The sequence below is a fragment of the Papaver somniferum genome, chromosome 10, assembly GCF_003573695.1.
Source record: "Papaver somniferum cultivar HN1 chromosome 10, ASM357369v1, whole genome shotgun sequence".
NCBI classification, from domain to species: Eukaryota; Viridiplantae; Streptophyta; class Magnoliopsida; order Ranunculales; family Papaveraceae; genus Papaver; species Papaver somniferum.
Window position 1 is genome coordinate 54566575 of NC_039367.1, and position 20562 is coordinate 54587136.

At 36.2% G+C, this 20562-nt stretch overlaps 1 long non-coding RNA gene across 1 annotated transcript; it reads right to left on the reverse strand.

The window, feature by feature from the left end:
- Positions 1-3360: 3360 nt before the first annotated feature.
- On the reverse strand, positions 3361-4224 carry LOC113318928. The gene is made up of 2 exons (XR_003344965.1): positions 3883-4224; positions 3361-3673 (listed from the first exon to the last, which is right to left on the reverse strand). It is a non-coding gene; the product is annotated as an uncharacterized LOC113318928 (long non-coding RNA).
- Positions 4225-20562: the final 16338 nt, after the last annotated feature.

Consider the following 20562-nt stretch of genomic DNA (forward strand, 5'->3'; position numbering starts at 1 on the left):
TGGGAGGCTCCGATACGATCAACAACAAAAGATGTTCTTCATCACAAACAAGGGACGACAGCAGTAGAAGTGGGAGGCTCCGATACGATTAACAACAGAAAATTTACAATCAACACTACTTAAAACAACAGAAACAAAGAAAAGAAACCTTACCACCACAAACGAAATCCCGAAAGAAGACAGCAAATCAGGAACAAAGAAGAAACGAGCGTGATAAATGCTAAGACAGAGAATTTAATGGTTGAAGAACAAAGAATGAAGACTGACAGGGAGAATGAAATTAATTTTTAAGGAGAATGAAATTAATTTTTCTCCCCTCCTTAATATACTCGAAAGAAAGAGAAGTTAATGGAGGAATGGGAAACGTGCCCATTAAATGAGCAGTTAATGCACAAATAAGAAACATGCCCAAGTATCTAGGAGAAGTTATTAGGAGAGAGGAAGAATATGTAACGACTGTTTTCTTCAATGCTCCCACTAAACACTCAAGCCCGAAGAAAAGGGGCAAATTGTGTGTACATATTTCATCATCAAACACGTGTATATAGGAAGATACATGGAGAGCATGCGGACAAAGTCATCAAAACATGATGACACACACCCATAGCCAAGAATCCCATCCCGTCGACGTCGGATCCTTGCCCGAACAAATCTAAGGGCAGAAGTTAAGATGTACCGAAAACACGATGTACTGCGGAGCACCAAATAACTCCCGAAGAGTTACTTTATCTCATCCCCAAAAGAAGCTAAGATCAACGGTGGAGAGAAGGTGAACTGACATGGACGTGACAGGGGCAGAAGACACTTGTCTGACACGAGCAACGCCTCAACTACCCGCATTAAACACTCTGAGCAGTGTACGTGTCGATCAGCCCGTGGAACGAACGAGGATGACTCTGCGTGATCAAGCAATGAACGAAGACCTCCGCGTGATGGACACAAAGTACAAGAAGATAAGGTTCCAACAGTCCTCAGAAATGGGTCCCACACTCTAACCCTATAAATACCCCCTCTCCACCAAGAGTGAGGGGAGGGGAAGAATCAGGGGGAGAAAGAGAGAGAAAGATTGTGAGTGTAAGTTTGTCCTTTACAATATACAGACCTATGTAAACTCCAAAGTCACTCGACTATCTCTGTAACCATCAAGTACATAGTGAAACAACAACCCCGTGGATGTAGGCCTTAGTGCTGAACCACGTAAATCCCAGTCTTATTTATATTTCAGCACTTTATATTCGCCTAACGCTTCATGAGTTTTATTTTTATACTTTGTTTTCTTTATCTTCCCCTGCGTAAACGCCCCTCGCGATGTTATTGGATGAGGCTATGATAAACCCGAAGGTTTTGAGCCAAGGAATCAATACAATTGTATTATCAGTGTGAGTCTGTACCTAGAGTGCGAACATTGTTTGTGAACATATTGATGCCTGCGTGATTTATGTGTTAATTTTTCTTCTTCTTCTTTGGTAGCATTGAGACGACTTCCGAGTCCCACATAGAAATAGAAAAGATAACCGACATTCTGATTAGCGTCTGTTCGTATTCTCAATGAAGATTTGTTTTTAAAAATTAATTAAAAAATAAACGAAGGTTATCTTGTTTGAACTTTGAAGCACATGAAGATATAAAAATAAATATTGCCGTGGATGTTTTTACTTACATGATTACATCACATGTGCAAAAGTGTGCCATCAAAAATAATGTACAGAAAGAAAGGTCAACAACCGATGAGATGACACAGTTCAATATTTTTATTTTTGTTTATGTAAAGACACTATAAATAATCCGTGTCGTAATGGCACGGCATGATAAGGTATAATTTTGTATCAGAATAATTTTAATAATTACCGCATACTATCATAACAAGAAACCTGAGTACTGCAGGTTTGTTTTCAACGCAATCATGTATTCTCGAAAAGGAAGCAAATACGTTGTGGGTAACGGTTTTTGTAGGGATACAACTAATCATGTTTGACATGTTGATACTCTTAAAGCAAAAAAAATCACCAAGAAAATAAGTTGGGAATGAGTGAATGAGTTGAAAATAACTGAATGAGTTGAAAATGAGAAATACGGTCCTCTATTTATTCATTGTTTAATTGTAACTAGTGATACATTCAATTTTTTTGACGTTTTTCTTTTTTAATGGGTTATTATGGGTTAATCATAAAGGAGTAGCCGTTTCGTCCATGCAAACCTTACAACATGGACGGTTTTATCTTATTTATGGGCAAAAAAGGATAAATAGAGGAGAAAAGTAAGTGAATAAATTAAATTCAACCCTACTTCCGGCCATATATATATATATATATATATCTTTTTATGGTCTAATCAAAAGAAAGAGAAAGTGAAATGTGAGTTTTAACATTTCCTTTATTTTAGTACGATATTCATTTAACATTTTTTTTTTGAGCACGGGTCTTTACTAACAATGGTTATATCATAACAAAATAAGTCTTTTTAGACTTTAATTACTCGATGCATGGGATAAATTTTGACCCCAATTATGATGGAACTTTTTGTAACGTTTTCTCTTTGATTGTACTTGATCAAGATTTTTTTTTTTTTTCTCTTATTTTGGTTTGAGTTTACCTTCTTTTTTTTTTGTGCTGCAAATCTTGATTAAAATATTCATGAAATTAGAATTCGATGAAAACATAGTTATGATCTTGATTAAGAATGCTCAAATGTTCCCAGGAATAATCTGATAAAAAGATAGTCATGATATGGATGAAAATAGGGTTCATCTTTCGATTGGTTAAATGTCTCATTCAAAAATAAACTTGTTATATATGCTAGAAAATGATTTTTCTACATTATAATGTTTTTTTTTTATTTTGCAGGTTGGTGAAAATAGGGTTATTCGATTCCTCAAATTAAAATCAGGCCTATGACGTAAGAGTAAATTATCGGTGAGTTATTTTTAGGGGAAATTATAAAATGCCCATGAGGGGAAATGTAATTAAGAAAATGCCCACGTTTTTTTGAAAATTAAGAAAATGCCCATGACTTGACCTTTTCCGTCCCGTTTTTTTGAAAAAACGGCTAACGAACGTTACATGACATGTGGCACTAAGTCGGGCATGTAAAAAGACCTTCTAGCCCTGAGTCAGTTGGATCGGTCAGAGTAGAAACAGTGACTCAGTATGAACTCGACTCACGACTCGGTACCAATATAGCAACTGAAATCTATCAGTGCCCATGAGTGGACCTTTAATAAACCAATGGACGCCGACAACCCAATCTATTTCAGCTGGTTTCGATGACTGGCATCAACTATCAACTGCGACAGTAATCACTTCTCAAGCTTCTCTATAATGCAATTAGAACCACATGTCTGCAACATAAGCCACCAGAAACTGCTCATTGAAAATGAAAATTCGACTCAACCTCTATCCCTGTAAGCATATTAACAGCACAAGTACAAGATTAATTTATTATTTCCATCAACATTCACAACCATCTCCATGGCTTGATCATACGTAGTGACAAGCTCTCGACAAATCGCATTGCGGGTAATTGAGACACCACCACTTCTCTGACAGCTCAAGAAACCCATGGAACTCAGTTCATGCAAACCCCCAATGCTATTGTTTGTTGTTGTATCCATTTCTCAATCGAGAACTTCATATAAATCCACTTCCAGACCACATGGAATACCTCCAAACAGGATCTGCACTGATTTACCCAATAAGACCAATTTGTTTCTCAAAACATATTTACTTAAAAAAACCTAATTTCACAAATTACAGATCCAAACATCTAATCAAATCAATTGATAACAAAAAATCATCGATTCATTTAAAATTACAACTACCCATTTCATCAATTAGCAAAAGAAATTTGAACATGATAAAAATCCCAAATTCTTCATCTTTTTACCTTTCAATTAGGGGTTTTCTACAATGGATTTTTATGGTTTATGTGGTTCCAATTAAAACCATAGTTAAAACCGTAAAAACCCATCATAAATCTCTAATGGAAATCTTCTTCAAACCCATGACAATCACGGATCTGCTAGTGCAAACTTATTCAAAATCAAGGAAACAAACAAACAAAAAATCAACAATAACATAATTAACAGAACATTCACTAAATGATTTCATAAAATGACGATGACGATCTTAATGGTGCTGGCATGGGTAATTTTTGATGACGAAGAATAAGGACGTGAAAGATAGGGAGGGAGAGAGAGTTGAATAAGTTGAGCGGCTATTTTTAGAAGTGACGAGAACTGGGGAGAAGAAAGGGGATAAATGGGAAGGTAAGGTTCTAGAAATTGCACCCACCATTCAAGAAAATCTAACGGTCACAACTTCATCAGATACATCTTGAACCGTTCATAGGTTATGGACAGGTTTGTAATTGCACCCATCATTTTATCATCTCCTGCGATGAGAAATTGACTAAGTAAGCGAGTTTTTGCAAAAATGATGGGTCCAGACGGAATTTCTAACGGTATGGGCATTTTCTTAATTTCCAAAAAAACGTGGACATTTTCTTAATTACATTTCCCCACATGCTCATTTTCTTAATTTTCCCTATTTCTTATGAATGCTAGATAGAAAATGATTGTTCTACACTGTAACTCTAATGTATTTTTATTTACTTTTTGTAGGATCATGAAAACTATTCAATGAGTACAATGAAAATTATCTTAGTATTTTTAAAAAGAATAATTGTGTGTGAGTTTTTTCTCCTTTTTTTTTGTTAAATTTTTCTTTTTACTTTTCTATGGTTGTAAACATTTATTTTTTTAGTTTTTTAATGGTGCAATTATTTCTTTATTTGATGAGGAACTAATTAAGAGGGTTATTAATATCTCCATAATGGAAGGAGGTTACAAACACCACAGTCGCTAGATGTCTTTAGCTGGGATGAGATTGGGATAGTCGGATCATCTGTTTGTCTCTAAAAATGTTATCCGGCCGTCCAAAGATAAAATACCCATCCTGTTTTGTATTATAGATTTTGCTACAAAAATTTAGTCAAAATGTTGATAATTTCAAAACGTATGCATCTCATTTGCCCCTATGACAGGGGGTTGAAGGGCATCGATACTTAGCACTGTGAGAGAACGTCGCCAAGAAAAAAAATTAGTTTTAGTTTGAAACCCCAATTTAAGTTTAGTTCAGATTTGAATGAACACGTCTCTTGCCAATAGTTGCCAATGTTATTTCTTGAAGGTGTCGTTAGAAATGACATCTCTGGTAAGAATGAAAACCCTAATTTTGATGGTGGTTTTTAGCTTAGGGTTAAAATCGTAAAACCTTACATCTGATGTGACGTCACTCTGCAAGGAAACAGAGCGACGTGTGCTAATCTCTCCACTGGCAAATTTATTGAGCCGCTCAATATACTTACATGAAATTTATCCAGACTGGCAATGTAGCAACCATCCCAGATGTTCTGTAAATTTCGGCGCCTCGCGTATATTAACCTAATATAAGTTCTTCTGAATGGATTCTATGCTATGTTCTTCGACTGAACTCTTAATGTTGATATGGCATGACGATTTATGTTCACTCGCAGCAGAGTAGCACGAATCTCCAAATATCAAGGATAAGATCTTTGCATAAGGCAATCAATCAGAAAAGCATGTTGCTCTATGGAAATAAACTTAAAAGAGCTCCGTATCAACACATAGAATTCAATCAATCGTCCTGACTAACTTGCAAAAGTTAGGGTTTCGCGCCTCGCGCAATATATCAGACCTTGCTTGTCAAAAACAAGCCTAAACAAACTAAGCAATTAATCCGCCACGGATTGGCAGGTGCAACCTCGCCCAGAATAAGAAAAATAGGGAGCCACAACAGCAAAGAGAGGTGTGGCCATGTCTTAGGCCAGCAGGCGCCACTGGCCACGCCCCATCCTAAACCGGCCCTATTTCCCCCGACCAATCAGGTCGCTTTAAAATCCACCACACTGGAAGTGTGGGCACGCCCTAGCTTGCCGGACCCACTTCTCATTGACCAACCAGGTCACCCTAAATGCGCCACGCGCATTCTGAATGAGGTCGGCCCCATGATGCTTGTCGGCCCCACTTCTAATCGGCCAATCAGGTCGCGCTAAAGCCGCCATACTCTCACCAGAAGTGTGGTCGCGCCTTATGTTTGGCCGACCCCCTTTTGTGGCCAATCAAGTTGATCTAAACTTTCCACCGTACATTAAAGGCCAAACGCACCCTGCCGCGCCACCATGCTAAACTGACAAGCCAAACGCGCCCTAGCACAACAACATATTGGTCGGTATGCCAACATGTCATTCTTAGGCCAGCTGGCGCCACTGGCCACACCCCATCCTAAACCGGACCTATTTCCCTCAACCAATTAGGTCGCTTTAAAATCCTCCACAACGCACTGGAAGTGTGGCCACACCCTAGATTTCCGGTCCCACTTCCCATTGACCAACCAGGTCGCCCTAAATGCGCCACGCGTATTCTAAATGAGGTCGACCCAATGATGCTTGCCGGACCCACTTCTAATCGGCCAATCAGGTCTCTCTAAAGCCGCCACACTCTCACCAGAAGTTTGGTCGCGCCTTATGTTTGGCCGGCCCCCTTTTTTGGCCAATCAAGTTGCTTTAAACTTGCCACTGTACATATAAGGCAAAACGCACCCTGCCGCACTACCATGCTAAACTGACAATCCAAGCACGCCCTACCACAACAACATATTGGTCGGCATGCCAACGTGCCACTCTACCGCGGCAGCTTCGGAACATGCTACCTCGCAAACATGCCACTTCATGGCAACCTTCCATAAATAGCCACCCACGGCAATTCTTACTCATGTGGTCATTTCAACACTATGGCCTTGCCATAGTTCCTTTGGCATAACCATAACGCCATTTGCACAAAAGTAGCGTCATGCCGCAGCCGCATGCCACGTGCACTAATTAGGGTTTCGACATGCCAAATCCTAATTTGGGAAAATTGCTACCAAAGCCAAATTGGCGTGGCAACAGGGCCAATGTTGCCACGCCACATGTGGGTCCGACTCCACGACGCCAAGTTTTGGCCACGCCAAACCCTAATTTTCCTACGGCGCCAAGTTTTGGCCACGCCAAACCCTAATTCTTCCACGGTGCCAAACCCTAACTTTGGCCATGGAGCCAATTTTTGGCTTTGGCCATGCCGCAACATCACTGGCATACCACTATACCGCGGAAACTAACATGCCGATATGCCACGGCTACGCCATTGGCATGCCGGTATGCTATGGCTACGCCATTGGCATGTCGTTAGCATGTGGCTGATGTCACTTCACTATACAACAAGATGTGGCCATAATCAATGGCCATCCTTATTCATGAGATGCAATCTCAGCCATCCAAGTTCGCCACCGAACTGATGGACTTGTGGCAACTCTTAGGCGACTAGCCAAAACGATCCTAGCATCACATGCTATTTACCTGCGGCAAGCCTCTCGATTTTAACTTGCCACACGTAGCAAAGTGCTACATGTTTTCCACGAAAACACTCGAGACATCAAAATATGTCATAAACTGGGGGATGCTCATCAGGGTATTGGTCTGGCGGTTTACAGCGTGCGGCGTGCAATGCGCCCGTTACAAGAAAGTGTCATGAAGTGAGATAATTAGTGGCGGTGAAAAGTAATGGTGTAAACAATTCATTTCCTTCATCATGGAAGCGTAATGAATGGCGGTTACACGAATTCACTTCCCTCATCATGGAAGCATAACGTCTGACTGTTACATGTTACTCTTTTCTTCCACCACTCAATCGTTTCCACTTCCTACGAGACCAGGGTACGTTTCACTATGACTTGTATAAATAGGTCTCACCTATTTCCACCAAACAAAAATTTTGGTCAGGAGAACAATACAACACCCAGAATCATCTGATAGCTTTTTCATCTAGCTAGCCAGTTCTGATACAAGTCACAAAACGCCCACACTTCCAGAATCAACTATTCTGGTTTCAACACTTTCTTCGCTTCCTTCCCTAAGACCAACCTTTCTCCTTCACTTTGTGACCGAAGCAAGCCTGAAATGGCCATTTCTTGGTTTAGGCCAGGATTGTACAGATTGATCTCTCGAATCAAAAGTACTCCCGTGTAGTACATTACTTAGGGTTTAGATTCGTTTCTCACCCACACATCCAAAATTACCAAAATCAGCAGAAACGGTTTTCATCCTCAAACACCTAATAATTGTGGTGGTTGGTTCTTTTGAAATACTCATCAGAACGTATTTTTCTTTTTGTCTAATAGCATCATCAGGAGCTTTAAATAGTGTGTTCTTGGTCGTGTCAAGGATGTACTATCCTTGAATTTGATTATGGTGTTAGGGCTTCATTGAATCTTGAAGGCATAATTTATTCACCTGTTGTCGTCGCCTATTGTTTGAAAAGTGTCAAATTATTTTCTAAAAAAATCGAAAGATCCTTAAAGTCAGGGGTGCATAAATTCTTTATATGTGTTTTTCGTCCTCTGGTTTGACCTAATTTATATGTGTTTTCCGTGCTCTTGTTTGACTTAATTTTCCATCAGAGGTTTTAAAATTTGCTTGAAATTATTTTTAAGAAAGAAAAATAAATATTGTCATTTTGACCCGCTCGAGTTGACTAAAAGTAAATAAGTTCCGACTCATCTAAACTACCAATACGTGTACGTTGGAATTTATCTAAATAAAATTTATGAGATAGTCATTTTTTAAAATTATAATTATCTGTGAATATTAATCGATAAATATGAATTTTACCAAGGTTATAGACTATTTATAAATCAATTAATTTTTCCATTTTTATTTAAAGCAATCGGTTTTATAAATTTCATTAAACACCCACAAAGTGGATTAGTTGCCTTAATGGATAATGGATTGGATATAGATAACACAATATAATAACTAGTAAGCAATTACACGAGGGTACTATGTCATACCCATATATTCATTTAAAATAATTTGTTTTACAAAAGATGGGATCATATGATCTCAAATTTTTGTAGAGAAATTATTAAAGCATCGCGCGTTTGAATTCACAAGCTTTGGTATGTATTATTGTTCTTAAATTTAGTTGACCAAAACTATATCTTGAGTATAATTTGTTGAAGCTACTCCCAGATTAGGAATAAAAAATGGTAGTTCGATAACAAAATTCACCAATCAAACTTGAAGATTGAAAAATGAAGAACAACAGAGACATCTACGAGGACTTCGTCAGTTGAAAAATGGAAAGACTGACTATCATATTTACTGACATTTTCCACCATTTTATATGCTGAGACAATGTCGTATGACTTATGATGGATCTTGCAAAGTTTTTTTTTTTTTTAGTTCAAGCTAGCACTTGATAAATCTCGAATTATAATTCAAGCAATGACAGTTTTAAAGAAATTATCGCATAATAGGTTGAGAACAATTTATTGTTCAACATATTGCGTAAGAAGATCATAAGAGAAAGCAAGTTGTTTTTATGATTTGATTTTTCCAGTACACAAACTTGGAGAATATTAATAATATACTTGATAAATAAATTCCTTATTAATTAAAGTATACATATGGATTTGGCCAGCTACGGACTGGTTGGTTTTGAGATGACCCTGGACACTTTTGAATCGTCAGGTACACGACTGACGTGGTCATTTTTCGAACTGGTTGATTTTTATGAGGTTTTTGGACATTCTTTGTAACTTGAGTACATGAACCGATTTAGACAGTGCGCGAACTTATAGCTACGAAAAGTTCCTGAACTCCATGATGAAAATTTGTTCACAAGCTGTTTTGGACAGTTCACAAACTGATTTAGTCTTTGAGAATTGTGAAACTCTATGATTGCTTGATGGTTCATCCAAAATTACCCCATTTTTCTTAAGCTAACCATTTGGTACACATAATCTATATCGATAAATACGTTGGTGCATAATCTTCTTTATAATTCAAGACAAACTTCTCACATGCTTACACGATCAATCTATATTGAGAAGTTGAGCTTACTTGGTGTCAAAGTAATTCATAAACATGGAAACTAGTTCACGAACTCAGCTTTGATTTTAAGCTACCTAGCCTTGTTCATCATTATAAATAGATGATTTTATGCAAACTAGAATCTCAATTGTGGCACTTGGTGGAGGAATTGAAGACAAAAAGATTTTTTTGATTGGTTTTCGTATCTCGTAATATTTGTGCACACATCTTGATCGACTGAGATTCAACTTAGATCTAATTTATCTTTGATAAATCTGATTATATAGTTGTTTAGATCGACAACTATCATTTGGTGGTATTCTGCAATATTTGAGACTGATCGTTGTGAATTTGAATCTGATTTTTGGATTTGGATATATCTTACCCGACAAAGGAGTTTACTAGTTAAACGGAAGAGCCTTTTTCAAAACTCAACAAATCATTTCATGTAAGATTATTAGAGTAGTTACCAAACAACTTTGTTCCTTTACTAGTTGGAAGTCGATCAAAAGGAGTTGAGTGTTTAAGATTTATATTGGTAAAGCAACTCAAGATAGTGATTTATGTCTTGGGATTCACGTGTGTTTCCAGATGGTTATAGGCGCATGGATACTGAGGGAACTAAGTAACTAGGGGTAAATTACTTGGTCTCAGCTATACAAAGTTGGCTTTGTTCTTTATATAGCGGCTTAATTCTGAGAGTATTCAAAACTGGACTAGGTCTCGGGGGTTTTTCTGCAATTGTGGTTTCCTCGTTAAAAAAATCTTGTTGTCTCATTTACTTTACCTTTGCATTATAATTGTTTTATTATGATAATGTAAATAACAGTTTTATGTTAATCCCAGTCACTTGATATTGATCCTATAGTAAATCATTTTTGGACCGTAACTGTTGTTAGAGCATTTCTCGGTCGAACTTACAAGTGTTGCTATCTCAAGCTTGTTGTGTAATTTAATTGTCAAAACTATATCTTGGTTTAGTCTACAATTAATTAAGTCTCAGACTAGGATATAAACGTAGTTGAGAAACAGTGGATCACGACAGTCATCATTCCGTTGTACCGTTTGAAGGTGAAGATCAATCACAGCCTTTGGAGAACTTCATTAACAAAAGTTAAGTGAAGATTATACCACATATATCTCAATTTATATTCATTTTTTTCCGATCAAAATTAGTTGAGTGTTTTAGACCTTACATCGGTAAAGCAACTCAAGATAGTGATTTATGTCTTGGGATTCATGTGTGTTGGCCAGATGGTTATATGCGCATGGATACTGAGGGAACTAAGTAAATAGGAGTAGATTACTTGGTCTCAGCTATACTAAGTTGGCTTTGTTCTTTGTATAACAGCTTAATTCTGAGAGTATTCAAAACTGAACTAGGTCACGGGGTTTTTCTGCAATTGTGGTTTCCTCGTTAACAAAATCTTGTTGTGTCATTTACTTTACCTCTGCATTATAATTGTTTTATTATGATAATGTAAATAACACTATTACATTAATCCCAATCACTTGATATTGATCCTATAGTAAATCATTTTTGGACCGTAGCTGTTGTTAGAGCATTGCTCGGTCGAACTCACAAGTGTTGCTATCTCAAGCTTGTTGTCAAATTTAGTTGTCAAAAATATATCTTGATTTAGTCTAAAATTAATTAAGATCGGACTAGGATAGGAATGTAGTTGAGAAACAGTGGATCACGACAGTCATCATTGCGTTGTACCGTTTGAAGGCGAAGATCAATCGCAACCTTTGGATAACTTAATTAACAAAAGGTAAGTGAAGATTGGACCACCTATATCTCAAGTTATATTCATTTTTTTTATCGTTGAGATGATGTTGCATAACGAATTAGACTATTATGCATATACAAGAATTTCGAGTCAAGTTTATCTTAATAATTAATTCTCGAAATATAATGACTAGGTTTAATGAACATTTGTTCATACTTGATGAATTTCGATAAAGGAAATATATTGTTCGGAATCAAAATCATGATTCAAGTTTATCGTTTGAAAATAGCCTGGAACAGTGATATGTGTCATTCATGTTATTCGGGAATGTTTCGAATCAATATTAGAGAGAAATATAAAACTACTATAGATTTGGGTACAAAACAGTGTTAGTAGTCTTATAAACTGGGAAAATTGTTATATGTCTGAACCTGCATTACATGTACTCGTACACGTAGCGGAGTAGCTATGTATCGACTTATAGATTTGTGGTATGCATATTCTTATGTATATCATATGGAAAATCTGTTTAACTCGTGAACCGGGTCGGTATGCATACTCGTATGCAAACCATTTTGGAGCTGTGGTTACGGAACCGGGAAAACCGGTACCCAAACTAAAAAAATTTAGTGTTCCCGAACTCGGTTGTTTATCCAAACCGGTACGCAAACCGATTTTGTTCTGTGAACTCCGAAACCGGTCACAGTTTTAAGGTTTCCAAACCGTACGCAAACCTAAAAAGTTATGTTAACTCCGGAACTTAGTTTGGATAAAATTTACAAACCGGTACACATACTGTGGTTGAACCATTCACGAACAACAATGATATTTGTACCGTGTACACATACTTACAATGTCGATTATATTTTCAAGTGCGTTCAAATTATTTATACGAGATAATTAGTATGATTAATTCTCTAAAAATACTAGACTTATTTGGTCACATGTTTGTGACTCAGAGTTAATGCCTTATGTGTTCATGAAAATGAAGATTAAACTTTTAAGTTCATACCGGCTAGTTTCGTCTAACCATGTTGAACATAGTCTTTGTACACGGTTCAGTTACGGTTTCTGATAACCAAAGTATATATCTTGTTTATGATAATCAGATTCAAATATCCATCTAACGGTAGATATTGTTTGCTTGGTTCCAAATCTATCTTAGCTTAAACCTAAAGCAACATATGCTTTGAATGTCTATAAAAGGGGAACTTCAAGCAACTTGGATATTTGAATCCCGATACTACTTTTTGGCGTGTCCTAGTTTTATCTAGAGCCGTCCACTTTCTAACCCTTTTAGGGTTTAACGACTACAACGTACTCAATAGGGATTCTTGAAGCCAGTTCCAGTTATCTTTCATTGATAACTCGTGTATCCTGATCTTCGATTGTTGGTTTATCACTTGAACAAGATATATAAAAATCATCAAAGTTATATTCGTCTCAAACTTTGTTGATGCCACATGTTTTATACTTGTGAGGTGAATAATAATCTAGGATGCACTTCGGGTTGCATAAGTCCGGATTTTGAGGTTAGCTAGACTTTATCTATTGCTATTGATTTCCACAACTTTGATAAAACTATTCGATTATAAAATGAAATCATATATAGGCTTAATATGTTGGAGGCATATTTGGTTTAAAGTCTTCAATTGAGTTGAAACAACTCTTAGTTGGTGTGACGTCAGCTATGGGAATCAATTGCGCGGAGTCCTACTGGATTCAAGAGGCGTAAAGAGTGTGATTATATGTTTAATCAGTGGGATAACTTTTAGGGCTCAACTAAATTTCAATATGAAGTTAATTGGTAGTAGGCTAGTGTATATAGCTTGAAAAGCGGGGTCTAGAAAAATTAACCATTGATTGGATATAACATAATATGCGTACTTGTATGCTAACTGTTGCAAGTTATTCCAAGTCCGGGAACCATAGTATGCATACCCGTATGCGTACTGGTTTGATAGTTGAAGTATGAGAACTTTGTATGCATACACGTATGCTACCGGCTTAGCAGTTCAAGTCCGACAATTCAACTGAGTTTGGACGTGTACGACAATATGCGTACCCATTCGCATACTGGCGAATCCTAACAAAGTCTGGCTACTTAGGTATGCGTACCCATTTGCATACTTGAGTGGGTTAAGTTCTAAAATCAGGTTTGTTCATGAACAAATACATTTATATAATAATGAACGCAATCTTTTGCGAACCGTGGATATAATGTTCATGAATTGATTCGAGTGAATCAAAATCGATTTTGCTTTTATTGTGTCTTGTATACTTCTATGAAAATATAAACAACTCAACAACTCTATAACTAGTTTCATTTGAGTCATTTGAACTAGTTGTGATTAAGATGAACAAGGTTGATATGAAAATGTTCATATGGCTAACTTCGTTAATTATTGTTGAGCCAACAAGGTGTACACGTTTAGGTACGGTTACCCATGTCTAAATGAAGTCACATTTCATTTGTGTACAACAAGCTAAGTTCGATCTAACGGTTTAAAGATATTAGCTTGAATCTAATTAGGTTTTCATCAAACAGTGAATATTGAATGCTTTGTTACCAAGGTAACATTGATTGCAAACCCTGATTTGAAGACTATATAAAGGACAACTCTAGCAACTGGGAAACCTATTCCCCACACCTCATGTGTGATACTAGTTGCGACTAGAGTCGATTATCCTTTAACCTAGGTTTTTCTAAAGCCATTATAGGTTAACGACTAAAAGACTTCATAGGTATTTTGAAGCCAGACCCAACTATTTTCTCTGTAGTTGTGTGTTCTAATCCTACTTTGTTCTATCGTATTTAGTACTATTTTCTCTAAGATTTGCTCGAGATTCAATCTCCGATAGGTAAGATAAAAAATAGTCACAAGCATGTTTGTCTCATCGTTTGTGATTCCACAATATCTTGTTCCGCTTCCATACGGTTAAGATCATTGTGAGGTGATTGATATTACTAGGATGTTTTTCGGGAATATAAGTCTGGTGTATCAATTAGTTCCTGTTCACCTTGATTTATCAAAAGACGAAACAAAACTCGTAGGTATTTATTTGGAAGACAAATTTATCTATTCAATATATTTTTCTGTGTGAGACTAATTTGTTTATCAAATCTTCGACTTTGGGTCGTAGCAACTCTTAGTTGTGGGTGAGATCAGCTAAGGGAATCAAGTGCGTAGAGTCCTAATGGGATTCATAAGCGTAAGAAACGCAATTGTACCTTAATCAGTGTGAGATTGGTTAGGGCTCAACCACATTACAGACCTAAGTTAACTTGTAGTAGGATAGAGTCTGTAGCGTCTTTATACAATGTGGTGTTCAAATCTGGACCAGGTCCCGGGGTTTTTCTGCATTTACGGTTTCCTCGTTAACAAAATTGCTGGTGTATGTGTTATTTCTTTTCCGTATTATATTTTCTATATAATTGAAATATCACAAATTGTCTGTAGTTCAATCAATTAGATAATCCAACCTTTGGTTGTTGATATACATTTATTGGCACTTGAACATTGTTCTTTGGTGCCGTTCAAGTTGTTTATCATAATAATCAGGCTCGCGGATTTCTATCTGTTTGATTTGCTGATTACATTGAGAAACAGAGATATAACTCTTGGATGTATTTTTCTTGATTGAATCTGACTGTCTAGTTGATTCTCTTGGGAATATATTGGAGTTTGTCCATATAGATTTCCTAAATGAAATATTGGGTGTGGTTGTTAGACCCCCGTTTTTTCATGTGCAATCTCAAAACTTTCTTAAAATTTGACATATCTTTTGGTTGTACTCATTACGATCCCGCGATTTTCGTACTTTTGTTAATTTTATTGAAAAAAGGGGGGATAATTATTTAGTGGCTTCATATATAATACATACATATGGTTTACGGATCATTATGTAAGGGGGAAGTGAATCAATAATCTATGGGTTTTACCTATTATGCAAAAAATGTAAGTATTGATTAAGGGGGAGAAACATATCACCGTAGTATTACTTTAGAGTTGGGATACAATTAAACTTTGGAGAAGGAATAACACTATGTTTCTATATAACGATGATTGAGAATATTTGTTTTCAAGTTGTTATCGCTATGAAATCGGTTTTTCAACAACAACGATGCTGAGTTGAACACATTCAGATTCATTGCAACTTGGAGCTACGAAGAGTTCAAGGAGTTGAAAGTGCCAAAGAAATCAAGACATTGTGGATTCAAGAAGTTGACGAAGCTTTATTTTGTATCCATATTGTACTAATAGTTTTATCACTAAAATTGACAAAGGGGGGGATTGTTAGAGCATTGCTCGGTCGAACTCACAAGTGTTGCTATCTCAAGCTTGTTGTTAAATTTAGTTTCCAAAACTATATCTTGATTTGTAGTCTACAATTAGCCAAGTCTCGGACTAGGATAAAAATGTAGTTGAAAAACAGTGGATCACGACAGTCATCATTGCGATCTACCGTTTGAAGGCGAAGATCAACTGAAGCTTTTGGAGAACTTCATCAACAAAAGTTAAGTGAAGACTGAACCACATATATCTCAAGTTATATTCAATTTTCCATCATTGAAACGATGTCGCGTAACTAATTAGACTATTATGCATAAACAAGAATTTCAAGTTAAGTTTATCTTGATAATTAATTCTCGAAATATAATGACTAAGCTTAATGAAAATTTGTTCATACTTGATGAATATCGGTTAAGGACAATTTATTTTTCGGAATCAAAATAATGATTCAAGTTTTATTGTTCAAAAATAGCCTGGAACAATGATATGTGTCATTGATGTTATTCGGGAATATTTCAAATCGATTTAGAGAGAAATATAGAACTATTATAAATTCAGATACAAGACAATGTTATTAGTCTTACAAACTGGAAAAACTGTTATGTATCTGAACCCGTATCACATGTACTCGTACACGTGGCAGAGTAGCTATATATCGACTTACAAATTTGTGGTACACATATTCTTATGTACATCATATGGAAAATTTGTTTAACTCTTGAACCAGATCGATGCAAACCATATTGGAACTGTAGTTACGGAAGCGTGATTAGTTTCCAAACCGGTACGCAAACTAAAACAGTTATGTGTTCCCGAACTCGGTTGTGAACTCAAGAACTAACAACAGTCTTAAGGTTTCCAAACCGGTACGCAAACCTAATAAGTTATATTAACTCTGGAACTTGGTTTGGCTTAAAATTTTACAAACCGATACGCGTATTATGACTGAACCGATTCACGAACGACAATGTTTTTTTACCTTGTACACCTACTAACCATGTCGATTATATTTTCAAGTACGTTCGAATTATTTGTACGAGATAATTAGCATTTGATTAATTCTCTGAAAACACTAGACTTATTTGATTACGTGTTTGTGGCTCAGAGTTAATGTCTTATGTGTTCATGAAAATAAAGAGTAAGCTTTTAAGTTCAATCCGGCTAGTTTCAGCTAACCATGTTGAACATAGTCTTTGTACGCGGTTCGGTTCACCTAACCAGAGTGTATATCTTGTTTATGATAATCAGATTCAAATATTCATCTAATGGTGGATATTGTGTGCTTGGTTCCAAATATATCTTAGCTTAAACCTAAAACAACCTATGCTTTGAATGTCTATAAAAGGGGAACCTCAAGCAACTTGGATATTTGAATCCCGACACTACCTTGTGTTGTGCCCTATTTGTATCTACAGTCGTTCTCTTCCTAATCCTTTTAGGGTTTAGCGACTACAAAGTCTTCATATGGATTCGTGAAGCCATGTCCAATTATCTTTCATTGATAACTCGTGTATCCTGATGTTGCTCGATTGCTGATTTATCACTTAAACAAGATAAATAGAAATCATCAAAGTTCTCTTCGTCTCAAACTTTGTTGGTTCCACAGGTTTTATACTTGTGAGGTGAATAATAATCCAAGCTGCACTTCGGGTTGCATAAGTCCGAATTTTGAAGTGAGCTAGACTTTGTCTATTGTTATCGGTTTTCACGCCTTTGATCAAACTATTTGATTGTAAAAGGAAATCATATATATGCTTAATCTGTGGGAGGCAAATTTGGTTTAAAGTCTTCAATTGAGTTGAAGCAATTCTTAGTTGGTGTGACGTCAACTAAGGATATCAGAGTCCTGTTACGATTCAAGAGGCGTAAGGAGCGCGACTGTACCTTAATCGGTGGGATGTGTTTAGGGATCAACTACATTCCAGTCCGAAGTTAATTGGGAAAACAACTAAAGATAAGGTGCCCAAGTGACTTTTCCCCCCTTAAAAAACCGATGATCAGTCTCTCAGCCTATTTTCTTTTCTTTCCATAGTGCGAAAAAAACTCTTTCACCCGTCCTCTCGGTGGATTTGGTAGTGAATGAGTGCAAAACACACTCATTCATAACCCTTGCTCTAAGTGATGCGGAGCGGAATAACAATCTCTGAGTAGGGTCGATAAGATCTTGTAAATAGATTGAAACAATGTTAAATTCTAATATTAATTTTCCTTTTGTATCTTAAAAAACCCTCCACCCCTTAATATTGTGGCGCACAAAATTATAACGTTGTAGAACTTGCCAGTATCATATGTTCTTTTTAGTTGGAAGGTGTTAATGTTAATGCGGGTGCCTTTTACTAGTTAACATTATGACGTGATGAATAATCCTCTCACACCTCGTTTGGTTGGGAGAATTGGATTCCTAAGAATTTAATTATGGGATAATCCAATTCTAAATCCAAAAATAAGCGTTTGGTTGAGGTAATTCAATTACTTTTGTTGTTACTCTGGAATCCAATCCCACTGCACCATCAAACCAATTCAATGAAAATCTATTTTTGGAGAGAATTTGATTCCCAAAAACAAAGTTCTTATCTACATAAAGTTGATTTATATTGTTTGGTTCAAGAAATTGACCACATTACCCGTAAATTGGATTACCAAAAATTTAATTCCTTGAACTAACATGCTGATAAAGGGAAAGAAAAACTTCAAAATTCCCAATAGATGTACTCCTGTTATCTGTATGTACACAGTACAGCGGAAGGGGTAATGATCTCAAATTAGGTAGACAAGGCCATGGGATGGTTCGGTACTTTGTTTTGGAGAAAGGTCGAGCAAAAGTTGGACCATTCATCGACAACTTTTTGCGTTTTTGCATTAGAAAAAGAAATAACATGTTTTTAATCTATTATTATCATCTACTGTCACCTGTACCAAATAAGTTATGTTATCACATTCGCATGGATGATTTTTGAGATATTTTACTCTATTTGTATCCCTTATTACACTTCCAGAATCCAGAGAAGACTACATATTTTTGTCAGTTTGGTTAATTGTTAGCGGGGGAGTCGGTGTGAATGATTGTTTTTTTTACATTTATTCTACTCCCTCCGTTCTTTTTTAATAAACCAGTTTTTATACATAAAAGTTTCAAAAAAATAAGTCAGTTTCATAATTGGAAAGTCAAATGTTATTTTAATATTTTGGGCCCATTTTTATTTTAATTTCTTTTGATGACAGGTGTCATGTGGACCACTCCACTTTACTTATTTTGCTAACAAGTGTTATGGAACCATTTCACTTCACTTTTTTATTGACTAGTGTCATGAGTACCACTTTTAATAATTAGTTATCTTAATTTCTTTAAATTTCGTTAAAAACAAAACTGGCATATTACAAAAGAACGGAGGGAGTATTATATAAAGCCAACACCCCTTGGGCACTGTGTTTGAAGCTGCACATTTTAAACTTCCTATTGTGCCCCTGAATTTATCTTTTTACATCTATTCCATTATATAAAGCGAACACCCCTTGGGCACTGTAAATGAATAGTATTTGAAGCTGCACATTTCAAACTTCCTATTCTGCCCCTGATTTTATTTTCTCATCCAATCCTTATGTAAACAAATGGGGGTATAAAAGTAATTTCAATGGAATCAGATTTTCAAATTCGATTTACTACCCAAAAAAACATAATCATAACCGTCGAAAACTTGGATCTAACGAGATTACAGTGAACAAAATCATACCCGTCAAGAATCAGATGCCTAAAAAAAAAAACACAATCGAAATCAGAATTCAGAATAAAAAAGAACAATTTAGTCATTGATATTTGATATGTGACTTACAGTTATCAATCCAATCGTTGATTACATCTTACAGTTTGTTTTTCTAAAATTAACAATGAAATTGATTATGTTATTATTAATCAAAATGAAATTGAAATTGGACAATATTTGTTTCTCAAACTTCTTCTGTTGAGTTCTTCAATCAATTACAATAGAACAATTTGAGAGAACAACAACAATCATCAACTCCAACAAAGAAGACGAAGGTAACAGCGGTGGAACGAGAAGGTTAATAGAGCTTAGTCCCTAGGCTTAGGCTGACAAGTCATTTAGATGCCCAAAATACTTATTCTTTCTTCCACCTGTTCACCATGCATGTTAGGTCATAATGTGATTCTATAAGATGAGGTCTGACTTAATTAAGATACTCCCATTTTAAAGGTCATTTTGTAACCATTGATATAAGACGTGCATATGGTTTCTAAATTTGACGTGGGTACATCAATAGATTGAATCCGAGGGCTACGCCAAAGTGCATAGATTTAGTTTTACCCTATCTTATTTCCTTGAGTTCAGTGAGGGTGTTTACCAGCACGTGCGATTTGCTTGTGTTTTTTAATGTGCAGAGGATCTACACCCGATCGGTTTAAGAGTAACCTAACTCAAAATTAAAATATTTAGTATACCACTTGATGATGTTAAAATGCAAGCAAAAGTGATACGAGAAAGAAATCATTAAGCCCAAGGTGGACTAAACAACGTCTATGTCAATGTCATGATCATAGCCCACGCGAATGAAAAGCACACGCCCAATAGACAGATTCATACGTGAATGTT